Below are 25,448 nucleotides of genomic sequence, written 5' to 3' on the forward strand. Positions count from 1 at the left end.
AATACGTCATGGAACGGTAATATCGTTGTCCTCTTTTATCTAGAAATTATGGCAATTTAATATGATATCTTTTTTATGGCCAAGGACGATCATCACACTTAAGCCAAGGGGAGGGCAAATTACATCATAACCTGTGCATGATCTGCGAATTTTAAAACTGGAATTAAAGAATGACGATTTTGTAATAATTATCATTTATAACCACCATTGTAAACTTTTATGACCGATCATGTTGAAAAGGGAATTGTACCTCAGAACAAATCCTACATAACTCATCATTAATAGGGAAGTAATATTGCGCAGTATGAACCTTGATTTGAAATCCATTCCTTTAGCCTCACTGCATCACCCTACCATCACCCACTACTAAAGTGTTGTATTCTCATTCGGAAATTTGAGACAGAAGCGGAGGAGAACATTTTGCAGAGCTAGAACAACTGAGCATTGTGTCATTACTTTGCAATTTCTCAAAGAAAAGAAGAGAGAAGAACAACGTGTTGTAACAACGCAAAGATGGGTGGGCAAGGAGTTCGACATGAACCAGAGTCAACCAAGGCATTGGAAAATTGTCCTGAAGCATGCCAAATCTTCAAGGATTCAGGTTAGTTTGGATTTTTCCAAAGGCTAGAGGGATTAGATGAAGCAATTGCTATGGAATTTGCCAAGAATTTGAACGAGCATGAAATGAAGTTCAGGGGGTTGCAACTGGAAGTCACAGAGGAGGTAATTACTCCTGTGACAACATTTCCAACAGAAGGAAAGAGGTGGTTCAACAAAAGTATCAATTACCCCTCTTTGAAGGAGGACTTTCTCCAAGGGGAAGAACAATTGAAAAAGAAAATAAGATGAATTAATAGGTTATCGCTTCCCCATCCATGGGAAGATGTTTCCTTTTACCTCATTAAGTACATCACCTGTGAGGGAAGGGAGACAAATGTATTTAATTATCACTCTTGTTATTGAATCACCTCCAACATCAATAGATGATAAACCTACGGTATTCTCTACTCGGGAACATCGGGCATATGGCTGCGGTGGTGAAAGTAGTTGCACATCCGTTGAATCACAAACCACAATCTTATTAAGCTAATTTTGTTAGATGCCCTGAGTCAACAGGGAAAGAGTTGGGATGAGTTCATGAGGAAGAAGGCTAGAACTTCCTAAAGAAAGCAAGTCGATACTTCTGAGGAAGCTCCAGAGGAAACTTAGGAATAGGCCCAGCCTTCGAAAGTAAGGGGTTAAAAGAGACAAGTTGACAATCCGATAGGTGATAAGCAGCCGAAGAAGAGAGTGAAGGTTAGTGGATGTCCAAAACCCCCATCCACATATGAGAAGAGCGAGGAAGTGACAAAGCAAAAAGAAGAAGAGTAGGCTTGGCCAGAGGGACCCTGCTGATCCAGATTTAAACAGGAATGCAACAAATTACAGATATAACCATAAATACAGAGATGCAATAGAAATAACACTTCCTTTCATTAATATCAAATACTGAAATATGCTTACAAACATAATGGAAACAAGACTAGTCAGACGGTGGTAGCTTATCTCTCAGAAGAGATGTGGCAACTACATGCCTCTGAACTGTGTTAAAATGAGCCTCAAAGGCCTATTTATTATTGAGAAACAATGGAAAACCCTAAACATACAAAAACCACCCTAGGAGATGAAGCGCCAAACTATGGGCCCCGTTTGGATAAAGTAGTACATCAACTTCTTGGGGTTGTAACTTTGGCATACGACCTCTGTTTGACATGCAAAATACCTCGCTAGAAAGATCTATCCGAGGACTACAACTTTTTAATGACCAACATCAATCTATGATCCATGTTGGTTCCAGTTTTCCCAAAAAAACATCGTTTAGGGCCTCAAAACGGCTCCAGAAGTTTAGGACCCAAAAAACTGCCAAAAATAGTAAGTTGTGCTACAAATAAGGAAACTGAAAAATTGAAAGAAACAATGGTGGGGGTCCAAGTGGAATAGGTGGGTGGCCACCAATATCCACCTAGATCACCCCCTCACCAGGCAAGGACGAGACCCAATTCTTGTTGCTTAAAATTGAAAACTTAGAGAGAGAAAATGAAAAGTTAAGACAACAGTTAGTAGAGAGTAAGGTGGAAGAAAGGGTCTTAGGGTTAGATACCTTGGTGGAAGCCATAACAGGGTTAGGGAGGAAAATGTCTTAGGTCTTGTGTGCATGGCCTATGCTAAAGAACTAGCAGCAACAGGGTACAGAGTCTGTGCAGTGAGCACCTTTTCTAGGGAAACACAAACTGAGTCCTGGGAAGTTGACACACAAGAACCCTTTGAAGAAGTTGCTGATACACAAGAACCAATAGCTGAAATGGAGCATCCCACAAAGATTAACTTGGAATATGATACACAAGAACTTGTGGATGACACTGTTGTTACACAATAACTAGGAGTGGAAGCAAAAGCTAACCAAGGAGAAAAAGAAGAAGTTGTTACACAAGAACCCATTAATGGCGTTGCTGTGACACAAGAACCAATAGCTGAAATGAAGTGGCTCCACCCTCAGAAGGTTTTTATACCTTCAGTTTATATTTCATGTGAGAGAACACAAGGTCCTGATGAAGGATGGTATTCAGAAAGAGTTTTATTGATATCATAATTACAAAAATGGAAATAACAGGTACTCACTTTGCAAGAAGGAGCGATCTCACTTAGGGAACATTTGAAAATGATGAATTCACTTTGGGAGAAGTGGGAAGAGAAGGAGATTGTGAAAGGATGGGAAGAATGGAGAAGTAAAGAAGCTATGAAGAAGAAAGAAGAACAACTCCAACTACTATAGTGACAGGTTCTAGACCTAATAGACGATAAGAAAAAGCTTTATGAGCTTGCCCTGAACCTTTTAGGGTGCAAGAGGCCTTCCCCATTATATCCATTTTTCCGATGGGAATGATATTATTTATTTCAATTAAGAGCAGTTCTTGAAAACAAACCATATCTGGGTACTTCTACCCGCGCTTTCCTAGAATTTTTTTGTGCCTGTAACTTTGATGAACAAATCTTACTCTGTGAGTTTTTTTTACATAATATGATTTATGAATATGCTAGTATAAAGATGGTGGCAACTATTTTCTCTTACATGGGGGATTTGCAGTTGCATGCCTTTATTTCTCTTATGAAAAATCAAATTGAATGTCACTTAGCCATGAAGTCGGCTGAAACTAATGAGGAAAAAGTAGCATTATGGATTAGGGAAGAACCAGGAATGGCCACTCAATTGAGATGTGAGTTCAAATTATTCTTAAGTACTTTGGACGTTAGGGAGTAGGAAACCTGCCTACAGAAGGAGGTTTGTGGGATTTTTCCTTAATCTTTATGAACAAATGAAAATCTGAGCACTAACAGGGTGCCTCAAGCACACAAAATCTAGCAGTGTTGGATTACAAGAAGGGGATCCTTTCGGGTTCCAGAATTTTGTGACCGTTGTTACACGAGTACCAGAATATGCCCAGGTGGTGAAAACACTAGGAGCCTTCTGGATCGGGCTTAGGTTCAGATACCCTCTGATTTGGTTTCCAGTGTAGGAATACTAGTCCTATTACCACTTGTGTGATTATGAAGAGGAGTCTTGGCCATGACAGTTGATGGCTACTTAGGGATACAGGTGTGCTAATGAAGACACTACCAGTGCTTATAACTTTACATATTTGCATCAGAGATATAACAGTGGCAACTGAGGTTTTGCATAAGGACATGCAATTGCTTCAGTTGGGGGGAGATGTTGGGTGTATCTTTTGTACCTATCTTCTATACTTTCTTTCCATGTTTTTTACCCTTTTCCCTCTGAACCTATAGAACTATGCATATTATCCGCCTCTTTCTTTTTTATGAACAACATATTTTTCCATCATGTTATTTTTCCATTTTTTCTAGATATAATGATGCAATATTCCTTTTTATGTCTAACTGGGGAAAACGTCGGAGAAGTCTTTTGGTTCCTTTCCTCTTTTTCAGGTGCTACCCGTGACAAAAAGGTTATGAAATGAACAATTGTGTCAATTGATCTATGAGCATGATGAAACAGATTGTTGTTACACTTTGTGTTGTCACAAACTTTGATGTTACAACACATTGTTGTCATAGACTTTGCTATTACACCCCGTTGTTATTACAAATTGTTGTTGTTATACTCCGGGTGTTGTTACACCAAAGTTATTAGGCTGTGGGTACTATTCCATGCGATAACTGTTGGAGGATTACTCATTATCTATTTATAAGGTGACATATCTAAGAAGTTATGATTCCAACTAATGTATTTGAACATAACTTGTATTTAGGAAATTATTATAACAATTTCTATTTTATTGATCAACATGAGAATTGTAAGATTCTCATTATTGATATGTTCCTCATTTTTGGGTATGTAATTTCTATAAGAGAAACTCAATCCCTCGGGCACGGGGGATGCCACGGAGAGCATTGCTACTTTGATCCTGTAATTCTTAATTATTTTTAATATCAAGACATTGAGGTGATGATGTTACTGTTCCGAGTTTAATTCTTAACTAAGTTCATGTTCATTCCTGTGCCCTAGTAGGGAGGAAGGGCCCTCCTCTTTAGCAGGGACTACAATGGTAGAGTACTTGTATATTATTATTTCTTTCTTTTAGTATATGCATGGTTTTTACTGTCGCTGTATAATTTGTAGAATAGATCTGCTTCAATTCCATATTTATGATACGTTGTTACATAGATTTGGTTAGAAGTATGGTAGTTGACCACATGGTGTTTTTATTAGTACAGTGTGTGGCGTGCCTTTATTCTGGTAGAAACAAAGTGTGATTCTATTCCTATAGAGTGTTTTTTTTATTTTTGCATGAATGTTAATTTCTGCAATTGATTCAGTGGCATTCTCTACTATTTTCCATTTTCATCCTTGGATGTGGTGTATCAACACAGATAGTGTAGACTCCTTTGAAATAAATAGACCTACCCTGGGTCGACAATTAAATGGTTGCAATCTTAGTCAATTAAAGGTGATTAATACAACACAACACCTATGTTGTAACATATTTTGCTACACCTTGCAGGTCATATGGTCTATTTAATATGGTTGGAAAATTAAAGGCTCTTAATTGGTCAATCTCAATTGAAGAATGCTTGGAATTTTCTTAGGCATATATAGCACAAGAAATAGGAAAACATGGCCAGGTGAATTTCTTGGCATATTTAAGTACTTTAGTTAAGCCCTTACCAACTATTTGATAAGCGACTTCTTTGGCCAACAACTTATCTGGGACAAAAGGGGAAAAACATGAGGATGGGCAAGGCTACCAAAAACACGAATGTAGGTAAATGATTCTTCCCCAAACCACTTTCCTATAGGCTTTAGGTCTTTATTGGCTTCTGTAGTAAGTATAAGGGATTTTCGACCAAAGACTCCTTGATGTATGGGGAACATGACTTCATGACATAATTTGTAGAAGTGAGCATGGTATTTCGATTCCCAAAGGATATCAAGATAAACATAAATAGGGCTAGGAAATTGGTCTGTCCATTTCCATCCAAGAGATGGAAAATCATAAGAGAAACAAATTGCGTCCATGACATAGGCACTCAAAAAGAAAGGAGGAGTTGTTCTTTAGAGAACATTGTGCTTTTGTCTATAATTGTGAATTTGGGTGGTCAAATTTTTGGATAATATAGTCATCCAATCCATGATATATCCATCAGTAGATGCTTCTATCAATGACACCCATTCTTCAGAGAATTTATGTGTATTTGGATAACCATAGAGGTGACATAACATAGCAACAATATGAGAGAAAGGTCGAACAATGGATGATAATGAATACATACCCATGTCCTCTTGCTTATGTTTGTTCAGGTTCCTTCTCCATTCTCTGATAAGGTCTGCAAGGTTCGGATTCTCTTGCATGAATTTTCGGAAGAATTGTGTATAATACCTCTTCTGAGGCAGAGGTAGATGATACATTTTCCTTAAATCCTCAGCTTTAAAAGGCCCAACAATTACCTTCCTTAGTGTTATAAATGTTTTGTCTGTAGTGTCCAACTGGTCGACAACCCATTTCACCATATCTGTGTATGGTAGGATTTTAGGGAGAGCAACAATTCTATGATGAAATGAATTGGCCACATCATTCCATGCATTGTCGTTACTCCGAGGAGAATCATCAACAATAGCAGTTTGTTTCACAATTACTCTTGGATTTTCATCCTCGAATAGTTTGTATATCACTTCTCGGGACGCAGAACCTACGTTTGGAGTGCATGTAGTATCCTTAAACAATGGAGACATTTCAGACAATTCTTCAGGTGGAAAGACTGGTTCTTGTTGTGTTAGGAACTTCCTCCTTACCTTGATTATTCTTGACATGTCCTTTAACTTCTCTTTATTAGAATTTACCTACAAGTAAACCAACCAAGATAAGCATCAAGAGATTCGAAGGATGAAAATGGTCATATCAATTCAATGTGAGCTATATGGAAATCCCTTCAAATTAACTAAAACTTATTACCAGTTAATAAAAACCTCAAAATCAGAACTACACAGAGTGGTCATTAAATTTCCAAACATTTTTTCACATTATACTGACACTTTTCATGAGATTGGAAAATATTTTATCGGTGTGGTATTGGGAGACATTACATAGCTCAACAATCTGCGAAAGACCAGAATTTAGCAAATCGTGATATCGACATTCATCAATTGACGGAATGCAATATCGGCTCTTGATGGGAGGCAATATCGGCTTAGCATTTAGCAATTCAACCTATTGAAATTTCGCATTTCGCAATATCGCAATTTCACATTTCGCAATTTCACAATCGGTGTTTGTATTTGGCTTATCGGCTTATCACGATTTCACAAGTTCGCATTTTGGCTTTTCATAGTTTTAGATTTGCAATTGTTCTTTGAAATTGCTGATACTATGTGTATTATTTAATAAGACCTATTATTTTATAGTCTTTTCATTAATTTCAAGATTGGTTTAGACTTGTAATTCGTGTTTTTTAAAACTGCAAAAGGATTGCTAAAAGGTTTTATGACCTTATTCATAGACGTTTTTGTTTTATTAAAAAATTAAAGAGTAAAAATAAAACTTATCCTATTTATCTAAAAAAAGAAGGATTTTATCCTAAAAATTTTAAAGGGTCTCCATTATTCTTTCTCCTAAGTCTAAAGATAATGTGGGGTTATTGAGTACCACAACAATTGGTGACACACTGGACGAAACAATTAATATCTGTAAAATGTTAACCTTTATCAAGAATTTTTTTTAGAAAGCTTACAAACAATTGAAATCTAGATCGATTTAGATAACTTTGAAATGAAATAATTCGTCTCATTGTAAAAATTATCAAGGTTTGTGATAGATGAAAATATTTTTTGTGTAAATCAGTAGCTAATAGGTTGAAAAGATAAAGTAAAAAATATTAGAAGCTTAGTGTATTGAATAAACTTATAAGTCATTGGTAGAGCCATTGCTGCGAGTAGGAATTCATAGCCTCGACATGGTTACCATTTAACCAAAATGAACCAGTATCCCACCCATATTATAGTAACATTCTTTAGAGGAAATGAAGATCCTTTTTTCTTTTTTATTATTTTTTTACATTAAAGTCATTATCCTGGTTTGGTAGCTAGAAAATGATAATTCCATTCACAAGTTGTAACAAAATTGAACAAGCCGACTCCTGATGAGATCTCTTGTCTCAAAGTCTAGTGACTAAGAGCCACTATATTCGTTTGATTATCGATCACATAAGCCTGAATACAAAAAATAATGATAATCTCAATTTTATTAGTTTCCTCTGATCATGGTAAGCAAGCTCGTGATGAGACCTCTTAACTTTTAAGTTTTTTATATTTTTGAATTACACTTTGAATTTTTTTTAAATAAATGGATGGAGAGGTTTCATTTACTCTTTACGAGTCTTGGATGGCCTCTTTAAGTAAAATATGCTAAAGACTTCATAGATGTTTCTACTTTTATAAAGATAACTTTTCAAAGCCAATTCACAACAAATAGATTTTTTAAAGAGTTTCAAAACAAAAGATTTCATAACTAAATGATTATGTTGTTTCAAAACTTTAAAATAGATTCAATAATTAGATTCCAACTTAAAGTTTTTCTTTCTAAATTGTTCCTTAAATAAATTTAACAATTAAAAAATAAAGAGAAACTTCCAATGTGTTTTTCAAAAGTATAGTACTTTTAATAACAAAAGGAAATGATATATAAAAATATTTACATAGTGTACAAAAGAACTTACGTTCCTTCAAGAAAAATATTTTTTGAGTATAAGTCCATTAACAGGAAGAATTTCCTTCTTCCCTTGTAAATCTTGCAAAATGAAGGTTGATGGACCTATCTTCTCAAAAATCTGAAAGGGACCAAGCCAAAGTTTTTGAAATTTTGTATGTTTTCCTTTGTCCTCATGCACTTTATCCCATTTCAAAACTAAGTCTCTGATTTCAAAATTTTTATCTTTGACTGAATTGACATCAAATGAAGCTTTGACCAATTGTTGATGGTGAGCATGGACTAGCTTAGCTTTATTTCTTTCTTCTTCTAGCTTTAGGATTTGAGACATTCGTAATTGCAAAGCGGAAGAAGGTTGTTCTTCAATAAATTGAACCAGGGTTGATGAAGGGATAGCTATATTTGGAGGTAGAATAGCTTCTTTCCCATATACCAAATGAAAAGGAGAAGTACCTATTGAGGTTTTCTTGGTTATTATATCAGCCCATAAAGCAAATATTAAATATTTGTACTAGTTCTTTTGATTTTGGTTGATAGTTTGTTTGATGATCCTTATAAGATTTTTATTTGTGGATTATGCTAAGTCATTTCCCTGAGGGTAATAATTTGCGGAATATCTAAGTTTAAATCCTTTCTTTAAAGCAAATTTAGTCATTGCATTTCTAGAAAAATAAGAAGCATTGTAAAAAATAAGAGCATGAGGGGTACCAAACCTAGTAATAATAAATTAATCAATGAATTCAATAATATTCTCAGAATTGGCTAGCTTCAGGGATATTGCCTCTACCCATTTTGTAAAATAATCTATTGCAATCAAAATTTACCTATGTTGTTTGGAAGTATGAGGAACGATCTCACCTATTATATCAAGTTCCCATTGCTCAAAATTTTGTTCGATTTTGATTGGTTGCAAGGGCATGGAAGGTCTCCTTTGTCTTCTTGAAGTGGTTTGACAAATTTTTCATCTTCTTACATACATGTGTGTGTCTTTGAATAAATTTGGCTAGTAATATCCAGAATGTAGAATTTTGTGAGCCGTTGTATCTCCACTATCATGTCCACCTGCTGGTCCATCATGCATTTCCTATAAGACCTTTTTTTCTTCAGTTTTTTCTAAACATCTTAATAAAACAGAATCATATTTTTTTCTAAATAATACATCGTTGATGAGTTGATATTGATTAGATCTCAACCTCAAGGCTCTCTTTTTCTTAACATCCATTTAAAGTGGAGCATAACCATTTTTTAAATAAATGATTAAGTCAGCATATTGAGATTGAGTACCAACAGGGAGTACCTTTGTGATTTGTTCAATATTACCTGTTTCTTCATCCATTGATGTATCATTCATTCCTGTGACTAACCTGCAAAAACCTTGACCTTTTACAATTTTAGCGAGTTTGATTTCTAGATCATATTCGTATAATGAAGTCACCCAGTTGGCTCTCTTTTCTCCTAACTCCTTTTGAATAAGTAATTGCATGACTGCTAAGAAAGGAACAATAACTTTAACATGAGTTTTTAGAAGAAAAGGTCTAAAATACTTGATAGCTTTGTAAACTGCAAAGGCTTTCTTTTCTACTCCTGAATAATTTAATTCAGCTCCTTGAAAATTTGAGCTGAAAAAAGCTATAGGAGCTTCGACTTTTTGTTCATTTGGTTGTGTTAAGACTACTTCATATGATAACTCAAAGGCAAAAGTATACAAAATAAATTGATTAGAAAAATTGGGGGTTGATAGAGAAGGAGCATCAATAACAACTTGTTTGATTGCTTTAAATGCAGATCTTTCATGATCACCCCATTTAAAATCTGAATATTTTTTTATCATTGTTTGTAATGGTAAGACAATTTGAGAAAATTCAAGGAAAAATATTTTAACAAAATTGATTTGGCCAAGAAAAGACTACATTGATATTTTGGTATGAGGTAATGGAATTTCATAAATGGCTTTAATTCTTTTTGGATTAATACAAATTCCATGTCTAGATACAATAAAACCAAGGAGTTTACAATCACTCAGAGAAAAAAATGATTTCTTGGGGTTTAGAGAAATTCCATATCTTCTACACCTTTCAAAGATCTACTTTAAATCATGCAAATGATTATTTCTCTTCTTTGAATATATGGTAATATCATCAACATATACCACAACAATTTTATTAATCAATCCTTTGAAAGAAATGTCCATAGCTCTATGGAACGTATCTCCTACATTCATTAATCCAAAAGGCATCTTATGATATGCATATGTTCCCCCACTTTGTTCTAAATGTAGTTTTTAAGCCGTCTTCTGGATGAACAAGGATATAATTGTATCCTGAAAATCCATCTAAAAAGGAAATTAATTCAAAACCAACAACTGATTGCATAACTTGTTCCTTTGATGGGAGAGGAAAATTGTCCTTTTCACATGCCTTATTTAGATTCCTGAAATCAATAAAAATGCGAATATCAGCATTTCTATTTCTAAACGGTACAAGATTGGAAACCCATTTAGAATGTCTTACTGGAAAGATGATTTTAGCTTTTAAAAGTTTATTCAACTTTCTCTTAATCCGAGTTTCCAAATTCGGATGTATCTTTCTAATTTTTTGTTGAATGGGTTTAACATTTGGTACCATTTGGATGATATCTTGAAAGATGGAGGCATCATATTTTTTCAGATCTTGATAATTCTAAGCAAAGATATCTCTATATTTTTTCAACAGATGAATAACTGCATTTATTTCTTCAGATAAGAGACCAATACCTAAGTTAATGTTTTGGAGTTTTGTATCAGATTCTAGGTTAACTAATTCAAATCTCAAAGTTGAGCTTTGAAGTTTGTAGTTGTTGACCTTTTTAAATTTGTCTTTAAGATCATAAAGATCCTCAAGCTTAACTACATGTTTTGGTAGAGAATTTTTATCTTTTGATTCATTCAATTGAGAATCATGTTTGACCTCATCAATTACTTAGTCAATATAGGATTCTTCGGATGTTAAAAAATCTAGGATATCTCTATCATCATTGAATACTCACCAATTGGTGACATTATTGGGAATGGATGGGCGAAAAATCAATTCTATAGAAAATCTGTCTAGACTAAAATCTTCAGAAGGGATTAATTTGGATGCAACGTTGGCCAAAAGATTAGCACTGGCATTCTGTATTATTGGTATTGGGGAAATATTGAATGCCACAAAATGTGAGGTAAGTTTTTGAATTAAGGATTGATAATGTCTAACGTGGTTTGAAACATAATGAATATTGTTCCTGACTTGTTTTATAACAATTTCAGAATCACCAAAGACCTGAAGATACCAATATTTATCGTTTTATACAATCCTTGTACTAATGCTTCATATTCTGCAATATTATTAGTACATTAGTTTCATGCTTAAAGAAGGTTATAGGTGAGAAGATCCGAGTTCAAACAATATTTATAGAACTTGACAAGGAAGGAAAAATCGTATTAGAACCTAAATCAGTCACAAAAACAAGAAATCGATAGCGACGTAATAAATCAATTTTAGAGTGTCTCATCATGTGGAATAACTTAACCACTGAAGATTCCACATGAGAGGATGAGAATTTTATACAAAAGAATTAAGAACTACTCAAGCATTGAGGAAAACACTTTTTGAAGGAGAGGAGCATGTTAGGTCCCTATACTACTAGTTTAACCCCTTATTGTTATTAGTGCAACTACCTTATTGTATTATTGTGCCCATATAGTCCCCATGTTTTTATTATTATGCCCCATAGAATCCCACTACTATTATTGTTGTGCCCCAAGAATATTATTGTTATGTAGGCTCTGATTGTATTGGGACCCCTTAGACTCCTATATATAGAAAGGAGGTCTTGTCATTTGTATCATCCAAGAATTTTTCATTTGTGTAATGTAAAGGAGGTTACCCCCTCGAAGAGGATGATTTTGAAGTCATTGATATATCTTTTCTATATTTTTGTGAGCTGGCTTCATAACAAGGTATTATTCCAGAGTATGATAGTTCCAAAAGATAAACTATAATCTAGTAGTAAATCCTTAGGTCCAAACTCTTTATTTTATATACCTTGGTGAAGAGATTTATAATTTATTGCTTAAAAAATTACTCCAAATGCCTGAACAGAGATACCTGTTAGTTTTCACCTTGCTGCTTCTTATCTCCATTGAACCAAACTTTGTACTTCCCTTTGACTGCATTCTTATTTTGTTTTCCTTAGTCGAATTCAGTGAGAAAATGAATTAGGAGTCATTTTATATTCATTCAATACCTAAACATACACGTCTATTGGGGGGACAACATGAGCCTGGATAGGTCGACCTGTCATCATTTGTTTAGATTTATTTTAAGATTACAAGGATACTATTTCTCTAAATTTGGACAACCTAGGGTTATTTCCAGTCACATTTATTAAGTGTCTTTTATGGTAAATATGTCTCCAAGGAATATTATTTGGTTAGAAAAAATTTATATATAATTGATATAAGCATGTTTTCTAGGTCATAGCGCAGGACTAGTTCAAATTTTTGTTGATTAGAAGCAGTGCATGCTCATGTGAAATTATTGGAAACGTAGCAATTATCCTTAGATTATCAAGGCATTCATGAGTAGAGTCTAGTTTTCCTAGCTCTCGAAAGGTTGTGCCTTTTCTTTCATTGCACACTCATGTTGAGCTCCTCACTAGAACACTCAAATCCTTCATACAATGATTCATTCCTAATGGTAATCTGAGCAGTTAAAGAGAATGCTCTTTTTCCCTTTCATAATAACTCCTTGTTCAACCATGCCTTGTCCTTACATCAATGGTAATATCTCATATAATCTCTCCCGTGCTTTGACATTAGTGACAATATTATCCAACAATCTCCACCTTTTTCATTAATGACAATACACCTATCACAACTCCCTTTGTTTCTGTGCTTCTTTTATTTTACTCCCCCTTTGAAATCATTGGAAAATGGGATGCACTATCAGCTACTCCTTCTGTCAATAATTCTTCTCCTATCATATTTCTTCTTTATATTGCTTCTCCTTTCAATATTTTTTCCTTCTATAACTGCATTTTACTTCCTTTGTCAGTTTGTCCCCCTATCTTCATTAAGGTCACTAGAAGCTGCTTGATGATCTTGAACTTATTCACCAATATCATCTACATTTACACTTATAACATGATCACCAAGTGGTTAATTTATCTTTAAAACATCCAACAAAATTGCTAAACTTGAAGTGAAGCTCTGCCACTTAGGAAGACTATGAATCATTATAGTAGGATTGCAAAATTATTCCTATAAACCCCAAAATGTCTTGGAAATGCTTTGCTAAGAACATCCTACTCGTTTTCAATGTACCCAAAAACCTTTTTTCATTCCTTTATTGTTGACATCTCAATCAAATATTCAAATAACTAAAATATGAGGCCTTCTTCTACATTAGTCATTTGGCAAAGATAAAGCACAATATCCGAGTCCTAGCTACAAAATGTATTCCATACTTTTTTTCTTTGGTCATGGATAGAAATGGGAACATGGTTTCTTTCCTTAGGAGACTAATGTTGATAGAGTTGAACTCTTAAATAAGGAACAAGAGGGGTGATGTCTTCTATCATTTTCTAAACCCTATTGTTAACTGCTCCTTTTCTCCTAATGGACTCTTCAATTTCGTTATGTTTTTTCATTTCAGTAAGGAATGTCAAATGGAAGTGCATGTATGTCGTGAACTAACGTTTTTGACTTAGAATTCCTTTTTCAACATTCATTACAACCTTAGGATTTGATTGGAGATGATTGTTATCAGATAACAAGCCTTGATCTTCATTGCATAATGTATGCAAGTTGGAGATGTGAAAAAAATTTAATAAACTATAAATGTAATCAATAGCATTTTGCCAGTTTTATTGATTAATTTAAAAAGAATAAAGGATCTTGTAAGGATTTGGTTTTGTAGTGATAGCTGAACATTTAGCTTCCAAAATAATTTTGTTTCCACTTTTACTAATAGGCCCACAATAGGAAACTTATGATCACAAATAATCAGTCAATATATAGAAAATTTTAACCTATTGAGTTTCCTTTCGTTCATAAATGACTATTATGCATAATAGCTTCTCTATATTGATCAAGATCCCACTAAAAAAAGAATTTTGAAAGTAGTTGTTGAGACAAGACCTGAATGTAAGCCTATTTGTAATGCCTACTTATGCTTCTTCATATTCTCCATCTGCAAATACATTATTTCCTTGAGCTTTTGTCTTATTTGCTTGAATCAAGGACTTTTGTTTTTTTTCTTTGTTTGTTATGGTATATTCATAACTATATTTAGCTTTCAAATGTGTAAAGAGAGTGGGGGTATCTTCTTGTTTTCTTTTCCAAACTTTGGTAGGATTCTTAGATAAATTTTGTTCTTTGATTTGTTTAGGAACACATTTCATGCCAATTCTGCAATCTCGCGCCATGTGTCCAAAATTGTGACATTGATAATATTATACATTGAACCTGAATATTAGAGTAGTTGAAATGCTATTGGGGATTCTATCTTGTCTACTTGGAATATTCCTTCTAGGGTTTTAATGATAACCTTTCCTATCATCCTTGTACTATGCTTTACAATCTCTAGCTTTATGACTGAAATTGGTGCAAGAATTACAATAACCAGATAAAATTATTATGTACCTAGATCAGTAGCATTCTCTTGACCTTTTGAAGTTTCTCTACCTTGGAGGAGCCTCAAAAAATTTCAATCATTATTGTTTCCTCCATTGGGTATGAATTCCTTGAAATCATCTACATGGCTTCTTGGTGAAGTGGTTCTTCTAGACTCATCTTGATTCCTTTTCTTGCTTTCACTGGGACTAGAGCTCTGAATAATATGGCTCTCAAGTTTTACTTTGATTTTTCTTTTAGGTGACTTAGGTCTTTCATCATCTTTTCATGAGGTCTCACATGTATAGCCAAAAAATTATTTGTCAAATGGTGACCTTTGGAAACTAACAATGTTATCTAATGCTTGTGTCCTCTTCATATTCTTATATAGCTTGTCAAATTCATTTCTCAAAGAGACAATCTCTTCTTCAAGTTTCTCACATTCTTCCTTTTCTTTCATCACTTGGGTCTTCATTAATTCTTTTTCTTTCTTTTCTTCTTCTATTTTAACTTTTATGGAGTTGACTTCTTGTTCATATCTCCTTTTTCTAATGCAATTTTGTTTCAATATTTCTAAATTCCTTAGATATTTCTTCTTCATGGAGCCTTAGGAGAACAATTTCTTCCTTTGTGTGGTCAAGGTCTTGATTTTTTTCTTCAATGTCTTATACATGCTTCTTAAGTTCTTGATTTCCTTTTTTCAATCTAATTATTTCTTCTAGAGAATACATAAGTTTTTCTTTAAGGTCTATTTCAACTTCTACTTCAAAAGTTTCTTCATCTTCATTGTATTTACGCTCTTGGTTCGTTCATCTATTTCCTTTGACTCTTGATCATTTTCTTGTTTAACACATTCTGGTTTTGGCTTAGCTGTCACAAGGGAAAATTCCTTTGCATAAAGCTTTTGCATCTTTTCTGAAAGAATTTTTGCTGAAGAACATTAAACCATCTTAATTTTTACAGAGTCTGATAGGCAACTAATATTTATTTCATAACTTTTGCATTATATTCTTTTGAATCCTCTGTAGTTGTCCTTCTAGTAACCACTGATTCTCATACTTCACAACCAAGAGCCATAAAAAAGAACTGCATTTTGGAGCTCCATAATACACAATTTGTTTCATTAAACAAGGGAGCTTTGAGAACCTAATTCACTTTTGATTTCATGATTGAGGAGGAGATATCTTCAGAGGGTTTGGATGATTTCTTCCTTGACTTTTCCATTTTTGTTCCTAGGATCTACCTTCTAACTGTTAGGTTGTGATTGAAGGTACTTCCTTTGATACCAATTGTTGGAAATACTGGGGGGGGGTGAAGTAGTATTTCTTTGCAATTGTTATATTATGCTAGTTAAGATCACTAGTTAAGCCAGAACACAAGATGTAGAGCAATAAAATAATTTCATTAATGAAAATAATGAGGACTCCAATCCTCTTATACAAAAATTCAAGCTTCAATTTTTACAACAAGAACTTTAACTCCTTCAAGGCTCCAACCTTGAATGAGGACTCCAATCCTCAATTACAAATCTAGGCTCCAACTTGGTCTCTCACAAGGCTCCAATCTTGTATGACGACTCCAATCCTAAATTATAGATTTAGGATCTAACCTGATATTATCTCAAGGCTCCAAATGATATGCTCCAAAGGATCTTCAAAAGGTGTTCAACATTTTTCAGTAATCTTCTCCAAAATTTCTTTCACTGGCCACCTTATGATCTCTTCAAAGACAATTTTAGGGTTTTATTCAACAGTTACTTCAAAATTGGTTTTTTCACACTTTGAGTTCTAGCCAAAGCTCTGCTTCAAAAGACACTTTTCACTCTTCAAGGTCTTGTTCAAAGATCTACTCTATGAAAACATTCCTTTACCTTTTTAGGATCTTCTTCAAAAGACAGTTCCTTATTCTTTAAAGTCTATTGTAACGATGACTGCGAGTTTGTTTAATAATTGTATTCAATTAGCTCCCAAGTGCACTTTAGTAAAAACATATTCCCTATTCTAAATTACTTAAAGGAGCTCGGACAAAGATATTACAGATATTCCCTAGCATAGGGACAAGAATTTTCTCCACAGGAGGAGGTATATAGATCCAAAGGACTAATCAAAAGTTTTCTTTAACTGTACATAAAGTTCTTCTCAAGCCATATTTACATCACTTCAAGATCCTATATTGACAATATCAACCCTTCTTCTAGAAATATGCCCTTTTATGACATGGTGTTAAGTCCAACCTCTTCCCTTTATCCACAACATGTCTACCTTGAGAAACTAGGTTACGATATGCAAAGAAGGTTGAATTTCATCCTACAAAAATCCAAGACTATATCATCGTCAAACCTCAAAAGATCTTGTCTTGATCAAAACATATTACCTTGGCCTTCACTCTTCAGGTTATAGACTTCTCTTTATAAGGATCCCGGGCTAGATATCTCAGACTATACCTCTAAAATATTTCATAGAAAGGATTTGTCTTAGGAGTATACTTCGAATCTGTCTTAGGAATATGTCACAGTAACTTCAATTTTTTTTACCCACAAAATACTTCGGATCTGTATTTTTTCTTCAAAATGGTTACTCTGACATCGTCGAGTCTTCTGCTTCCAAGATGGTCGAGATTCCTAGTTTGATATGGACGTGTCCTTTATTCAAAGAGGTTAGAAACTTTTGTTTCGAGAGGCAACAACGAAGGTATTTTCCAGTGCATAATAGTTCCAAAAGATAAAATGTAATCTAGTAGTAAATCCTCAGGTTCGAACTCTTTATTTCATGTTTCTTGGTCAATATTTGTGCAATATATTCTTTCAAAAATTATTCTCCAAATTCCTGAAGAGAGATACCCATGTATTGTTGACCTTGTTGTTTCTTATCTCCACTGATCTGAGGTTTGTAATTCCCTTTGAATTCATTCTTATCTTGTTTTCCTTGATTGAATTCAATGAGAAAATGAAGGAGGAGTCACTTTATTTATATTCATTCAATACTTGAACAAACACGCCTATTGGTGGGCCGACATGAGCCTAGATAGGCTGACCTATCATAATTTATTTAGATTTATTTTAAGATGACAGGGCCACTATTTCCCTAAATTTAGATAGCCTCAGGTTATTTCCAGTCAAATTTGTTAAGGGTCTTTTATGGTAAATATGTCTCGAAGGAATATTATTTGGTTAGAGAATATATATATATATATATATATATATATATATATATATATATATATATATATATATATATATATATATATAGATATATATATATATATATATATATATATATATATATATATATATATATATATATATATAGATATATATATATATATATCTATATATATATATATATATATATATATATATAATATATATATATATATATATATATATATATATATATATCTATATATATATATATATATATATATATATATATATATATATATATATATATATAACCATGACTTCCAGGTCACAACGCAAGACTTGTTCAAAAATTTGTGGATTAGAAGCAATGCACGCTCATGTGCAATTATTGGAAACATATCAACTTTCCTTAGTCTATCAAGGAATTCATGAGTAGAGTCTAGTTTTCCTAGCTCTCGAAAGGCTACAAGACTTTGATCACATTGCACACTTATGTTGAACTCCTCACTCACACACTCAAATCCTTCATACAATGAATCAATATTAATGGTAGTTTGAGCAGTTAAAGACAACATTTTTTTTTCACTTTCATAATCACTCCTTGTTCAACCATGCCTTGTCCTTACATCAATGGTAATATCACAAATAATCTCTCTCACACTTTGACATCAATGACAATATATCTAACAATTGAAATTTTGATCGTGACACCTACTTTATATTTTTCATCTATTATTTATTTTTTCATAGGTAGTTCTTTAGGTGCATTAGGGTATTTCATGCTCCACTCATATATGAGATCAAATCTTGAGGATGATAATTTAATTAACATTCCTCTTTTTTTAACTCCCTTAGCATGTTGGGAAATGGAGCCATTACTTGATGTATGACCAAAATTTCATTATAGACAAGACCCATAGCTTACTCTAACACCTTAACTTCTTCAAGAATAGATGCCTACAAACCCTCACCTCGAGAGTGTGTGATAAAAAAAGTTTGGTTCTCATTTTGTAACTAGAGATTCTTTTGCTAAGAAATGGCCAAATTTTCTTTTATATCTTTGACCTCCTTTGACAATCAATCTATGTGCCTCTCTGTGGCAGCTACAAAGGTAGTTCTAGAAGAGGTTATTACTCTAGGATTCATCGTAGTGTCCATCATTATCTCTCTTTCTATAGTGACTGATATGGATTTTCTTGGATCCTTGGCCCAACATCTATGACTTTCCTGTTTGATTTTACACTTAAGTTGATCACAAGTGAGTCTCTTGAGATCCAATACTACTTCCTCTTCTTCCCTTGTGATGCCTTGTTCGTGCCTAGGTTGTATCTCTTCATTTTGCTAGATAATATAAAAGGAAGGACTAGTTGTTTCTTTGTGGACGTAGCCCAAATTGGGTGAACCATGTATATATGTGTCTCTCTTGTTCTATGCATTTCTTTATTTATGTTTCTACAATATTTTGTGTATTTCATTGCTCCATTAATTAATTTCTAACATGTTATGCCTTTGATTATTTTTCTTTCCCTTGTTTTCCTTTAAGATTAACTACTCTTGCTTCCAATCTCAAGCTCTCTTGAGTTTCATGCTATGACTTCTACCCTTGTTCAACTTTCAAAACTAATTTCAGTGCCTTATAACAATTGTCAAAAAAATTTCACCTTTTCCTCCTCCCCTTCAGTGGCTGAAGTATATATCCAATTATATCCAATAAATTTTCAATGTCCCATGGCGATGCCTCTTGGATCAGATCTATGGAAATTCATTTTGCCAAATCTAAATGATTGTAATTCTTTGACATCTGCTTCTACTATTTTGAAATTATTGAGGGAGTAGGTTCCAATATCAAGTGGGAAGATAGGCCACAAAGCTATCTTTTCTTTGACCAAGGTCTTGTACAATCCTATAGTGAGTTGGTAAGCTACCTCTTGTGACACAACTTTGTTTGTAATAAATGTAGGCAGAGCATGTGGAGGTTTGTATGCATTTCATACTTTAATTAAAGTTCAATCGACAAGGGGAAATCAATCCACAATATCATGTAGAGAAGCTTTGGCTCTGTTGGACATGCATGGAGGCTCTACACAAAAGAGTATATGATACATGGGAGAGATGAAATATTCAACTATCTTCTCATGCATTCCCCTATATCCAGTATTCCACAAACTCTTAAAATAAATGTGCACAGGTTGTTCTTGATCAAAAATCCATTTTAAACCCAACCCTTCAAAGTCACATTTTGCACACATGACATTCAATAGGTAAGATTCCATATAGAATTTCAACTGCTACCCTTCTAATGGATTCTTTGTTGCATGGAAATTAGATCTATTTGATGTGAACATGTTTTACCAATTGAAGGTTGTTCCTTTAGTGGTGCATGCATGAATTAATCAAACCCAACTCTCCTGAAAGGTCTCTTTGCTTGATTTTCAATAAAGCCTGCTTATCATAACCGCTAGCATTTGATAAACCTTCATGTGTGATTTAATCTTATAAATCCCATTTGATTTGTGCCTAAAATTACTTGGCCCTTACTACCAGGACATCAATACATCTTTAGTTGATCCATCAAAGCTAGCAAACCACATGGTATTGAAAGTCTCTTGAGGATTGGGAAGCTTTTAATAATTTTCTATATCGACTACTATGAATGATGCCACTAATTCTCCTTGATCACTTTTGATTATAAATTTTTTCCTCATATGTACATTGAATATTCCATTCTAAAGTCTCTGCATGAGGGAAGACTAGGGGGTGTGTGGCAACTGTGTGCAACAAAGATTTCTTCACATTAATGTAAACCTAAAAATATTCCTCATCCTATGGAATATACTTCCTAGAGAACTTTGAGTAGATTTCACCCCAAGTAAGTTTTGTTGTCTTGTCAATATAACAAGCAATATCACCATATAGTGTCAATTTAGGAGGGTTGTCCACAACTCCTTCTATGTTTCTTTCCATGCTACCAAAACTTCTGTCAGATCCTCTTATGATTGTTGGAACCATTTCTCCAGAAGAACAAGATATGATGAGGCAATCCAAATTAATTGTACCTAACATCTCAGAAATATTCAGTGTAGACATAAAATGTTAGATTACTTATTGCAAGTCTGGAAAGAAAAAATTTAGTGGTTTAGGTTGTAATTTTGAGACAACAGGGTTAGGTTGCATATTGCATTAGTAATGGACAAGATAGGATAGTTTCAGATCATGTTTATAGGAAAGTCGCATATTTAAATTCTATGTCATTCGCAAATCCAAATTCCACTGTCAATGAGGACTAGAAGTGCAATTTGTGACTTGAGGAATAAAGGAATTTTACTCAAGATGTAGACACAAATCCTAGTATCATTGCTGTTTGAGAATGTAATTTGTGACTTTGAGAAAGGGAGGATGCCTAGTCCAGTCACATATCTAGATCTTCACATCATTAAGGCTTGTAAATGCGATTTGCAACTTAAGAGAAGGAAGATGCCTAGGCGAGTCACCAATCACATTTATAGATTATTGAGGCTCTAAGTATACACTGGAATCACGATTTGTGATTTAGTGGAAATGAGTATTCTCTATAAATAAAAAAATCAAGTATTGATTGTGCTATGTAATGAGCTATATGATTCAATTAGGATTTCAACTAATGGACCATATGAATTCGACCAATAAACATATATGATTTCCCCCAAACGAATTATATTATTTAAGCCAACTGAACACATACGATTTCATCAAATAGACTTATACAATTTCATCAATAAACTCATACCATTTTATCAATAAACTCACACGATTTGACCAGTAAACTCATACAATTTCATGCTTCATAGTTGGGAAATCAAAATGAAACTTAGCCGATGAAATGTGGGTTAGATTCAAAGTAGAAACCCTTGCAAAAGATATGATGGGTGAGGGTTTGAAAAGATGGAGGTTAATTCTTGAGAATCGAGTAGGGATTCAAGTGTTTATGAAGGGGCACAATTTAGATATTTAAGGGAGAGAGTGAGAGGATTCTTATGTCATGACTCAGCATTAAGAAAAACAAAGGAGACACATCTTAAGAGTATAAATATTCATGAGAAGGGGTAGATAAACTGCTTAGATGCCCCATGAGTAAGACAAAATTAATGATGGTAGGGGGTGCGTTACTTACCAGGCAAAATTGCAGTCGGTGGCATGTTGTTGAGAGTTATAGAATAACTATGTCTAAGATTGGGAAGAACACCCTTAGTTAGAAACCAGATAATGATTTCACAAAGATATGTATTTTCATCTTTATGAATACCTTAATGTGCTTTAGTATGTGTAATTTGTATTTAGTATTTTATGTTGTTATTATGGTAAATGCGATGCATAATATGTTTTTGTTAGTTATACCTTAACTACACATGTTGATAACCGATGCCAAGCTTGCATATTTGTTTATATGCAGAGAATAATTATTAATTGGTATAAAAGTTTCTTAATTACAGAATTAAGAACCAAGTACAATGGAAATTTGGAAGTTTGAAGTGTTGGAGTTAGAAGAACAATCGCATGCCTTTGCCTAGGGTGGTTAGAGGACATGACATTCAACTATATAAATATTTTGAATCATGATAAAAGAACAATCATGTGCCTTTGCATGGGGTGGCTAGAGGATATGACATCCAACTATACACACATCTTGAATCATGCTAAAACTTCGTTGACGTTTGGAATTTATACGAATTTCTTAGTAAATTTATGGTCAAATAAAAAAATATGTCTACTAAAAAATTAACTCATAAAGTTACAAAATTAACTTAATCCTTTCAAACTTATAAATTTAAGTCAATCCTTAAAAAACTTTATATAATTAATTAATTAATAATAATAATCTAATTTTAAGGTTACAGTTAAGCCACAAACCAAATTGTTATATAAAATCCATTTATTCCTAAAACAAAGATAGTTTAACCTTTAAAATTTATGTAGATATACATACTATGCCAATTTGAAGTTGAACCTATAACCTTGTGTGATATATCTAAATAAATAATTTATAGTATAATAATATAATATACAATTTCTTATGAAATTTATAATGAAATAACACTATAATATTATAATATACCATTTATTATCAAATTTATAACCAAATAATGCAACAAAATGAATTTGATAACCAAATAACACAACAAAATGGGGCCATTTTTTCAAGAATCACATAATTAAATAATCATCTAAATCCACTAATTTGTAAAATAGATACACGACAGAAAATTTGTGACCTAGAGTGTGACATTCCAATTCAATATCAAAGAGAAAACAACAACAAATACTAGATTTTCCATTCCATTCCTTCGTGGGTTAGTTGGAAATCATGATTGTCCCTCCAAAAATTAGTGTTGTGTTTTCTTAAGCCGTAGTATTTAGCATCAAAATTATTTGATTTGCCAAGCAACCACAATGATCATGGATTCTTAACCAAACTTGCAGACCAACAAATGTGGGAAGTTGCCAGGTAGGTAAACGACAGAGGCGAGGAATAAGGGTATTTAAGGGAGTGGTCGTTGGAATCTCTAACACTGCTTAAAGAAAATAGGTGGATGCACCAGGTTTCAGGTTCAAATTTTGTGTACGGGATATTCTAACTTGTTGGGTTAGTAAAAAAGCCATCTACCCAAATGGAGATCCATGTAACAATTAATTTTTCTCACCTCACTTTGTGGTTTTGTTCATTACAAACTCATTAATGTAGGGTTTGAAACTTTGAATGAAAAATATATAATGAAGAAAGAATTCCTATTTTGTGATTTTTTCATCTATTTTCCATTCAACTATTACAAAATCATTAATGCAAGGTTTGAAACCTTGAATGAAATATATATAATGAAGAAAGAATACTTGTTTTGTGAGTTTTTCCCCTATTTTCCATTCAAATACAAAGGGAATGATGTTTGGGGTTTTTAATGGAAAGTTATTGAATTTTTTGATCCGGTATCGATGATTAATTAACCCATTTAGATATGAGGGCGAGGGATGTTTGGGCTTTTGATGGGGAAACAATTGAATTTTTTGAACTAGAATCAATGACCAGTTGACCCTTTTGAGGATTAAGATTATGCACATACGATAAAATGTAGAATAAAACCAAGAGGATATGCATGGTAGAGAATGGGGGTGACAAAGGGGAGGAATTGGCCTTAGCCTCTACATCAGTAATGGAGAGGATTTGGCTTCAATCATTAGACAATAATTTGAGGTTGGGAAACCAGAATCTCTATTGCATCAACTCAAATATTTTGTCAAGAAAAAGGAGATTGAAATAGAGGACTTATGTAAAATTCATTATGAGGAATTCACCCTTGATAACAAAAAATATGAGCGTATGGTGATGAAAAAGGAGTATGAGTACAACATGAATGTGTTGTCATTCCATTTGCAGACATTAGATATCATTTCTTCTTTCACTTACATTGCACTATTTTCTTCTATGGTGCTTGATTGTTGTCGCATTGTGAGGTCTTTCATAGAGGATTTTGTGAGCTATCTGTCCTATGGAGGTCACATGGACTTCTATTTTTTTGTGAATAAGTATCTAGATAATATTTTGGTCAATGTTATGAAGAGGCTTTACTCAAATTGATCAACATTTCCATGCTGGGGGTATCTCATGCCATGCATATTGTTGCCAATATGATAGTTTTGGAGCGAGCTCGTGACTTTTTTATGCAGCATGCTACCCAATTTTTTGGCATTCCTACGTGCGTGGTAGAAAGGCTGCATGTTGCATTGTTAGCTGAAATTATCTTAAAGAACTCTCAAGATGCTGCACATGAAGCGATGTTGAGACTAGTTAAGTCTAAGGTGGATGAGTTTATGTTGGTAACTGACAACATCAATTGGAACCTAGATAAAGTTCCACAAAATGGAAGTGAGTATCCAAATATGGTGGTAATTTACTTGGAGACATTGGTTTCTACATCACAACAAATATTACCATTGGATGCTTTAGAGAAAGTAGAAAGGGGAGTGTTGAAGCACATATCAGACTACTTCATGGTGACACTTATGAGTGACAATGTCAAAAGATTCAATACCAATGCTATAATGGGTATTGATAATGATTTGAGAGTGCTAGAGTCCTTTGTTGAGGAGAATTCCAAAACATTGGATTGAGTGAGATTCACGGCGCTACAACTTTAAACGACTGCTTGGCAAAAGTGCGACAGCTGGTTAATATTTTATTGAGCAACCAACCAGAGAAATTCGTGAACCTTGTTATAAGGGAGAAACACTACAATGCTTTTGATTATAGAAAGGTTGCAATGATTTCTGGAAAATTCAGAGATGCACCTGAAAGGCTATTTGGAAGCTTGGGGGTAGGAGTTTAAAGCAAAATTCCAGAAAAAGGTCCATGGATACATTAGTAAGGAGATTGAAAGATTTCAACTAA

The 25,448-nt window shown here is 33.7% G+C and overlaps 1 pseudogene; it reads left to right on the plus strand.

Moving 5' to 3' along the window:
* The first annotated feature begins 513 nt into the window (after positions 1 to 513).
* LOC149186542 (exocyst complex component SEC15A pseudogene) lies at positions 514 to 25,448 on the plus strand (annotated as a pseudogene).

Source organism: Pinus tabuliformis, chromosome 3_1 (assembly GCF_031772625.1).
Source record: "Pinus tabuliformis cultivar Carrire ecotype Pingquan chromosome 3_1, CPIR1, whole genome shotgun sequence".
NCBI lineage: Eukaryota > Viridiplantae > Streptophyta > Pinopsida > Pinales > Pinaceae > Pinus > Pinus tabuliformis.